This window comes from Nothoprocta perdicaria, unplaced genomic scaffold (genome assembly GCF_003342845.1).
Source record: "Nothoprocta perdicaria isolate Ctin4 unplaced genomic scaffold, notPer1 scaffold_163, whole genome shotgun sequence".
NCBI lineage: Eukaryota > Metazoa > Chordata > Aves > Tinamiformes > Tinamidae > Nothoprocta > Nothoprocta perdicaria.
Window position 1 is genome coordinate 1758523 of NW_020454794.1, and position 623 is coordinate 1759145.

A 623-nucleotide genomic window follows, 5' to 3' on the forward strand; every position below is an offset into this window, starting at 1 on the left:
TTCATTGACTCTAGGCAAAGCCTAACGGGGCTGCTCAGCCAAGCCGGAAGCCCAACTTTATGTGTTATTTGTCCTGGGAAAGAGGAGGGCAATGAATGACCTGCGGGGCGCGGGTTGGAAAGCTCGCGCGGAGGAGAGGTTARGGATGGGATGCGGCTGTCCCTGAGGAAGGGCTGGCGCAGGGGACGCTGCGGGGTGCCCGGTACCCCGGCGGTACCACGGGCACGGGGCAGGCCCAGCCCCGGCTCCCGCTCCTCCTCGCCRGAGCCTGCGGCCAGGCCCTGCACGCTGCCGTGCGGCGGAGCGGGGCGCTCGGCACACCCGCCGCCGCCGCCATGTCCGCTCGTCTCCCCCTGCGCCCGCTCCGGTCCGCCCGCCATGACGCAGCGCGGAGCCGCTCCGCCCCCCCTCCCCCCGCACCGCGCACTGCGCATGCGCGCAGAAGGGAGGGAAGGAGGGAGGGGAGGGAGCCTGGCGCATGCGCAGTGTCCCCAGCGCGGCCCGGCGGAAGCGCTGCCCTGTCCCACAAGCCTCTGCGCGTTCCTTTCCGGCCGGTGCGCGGACAGGGTGAGCGGCGGGCGCCGCCATCGGGCGCCTTCGGCGGCCATCGGGCGCCATCGGGC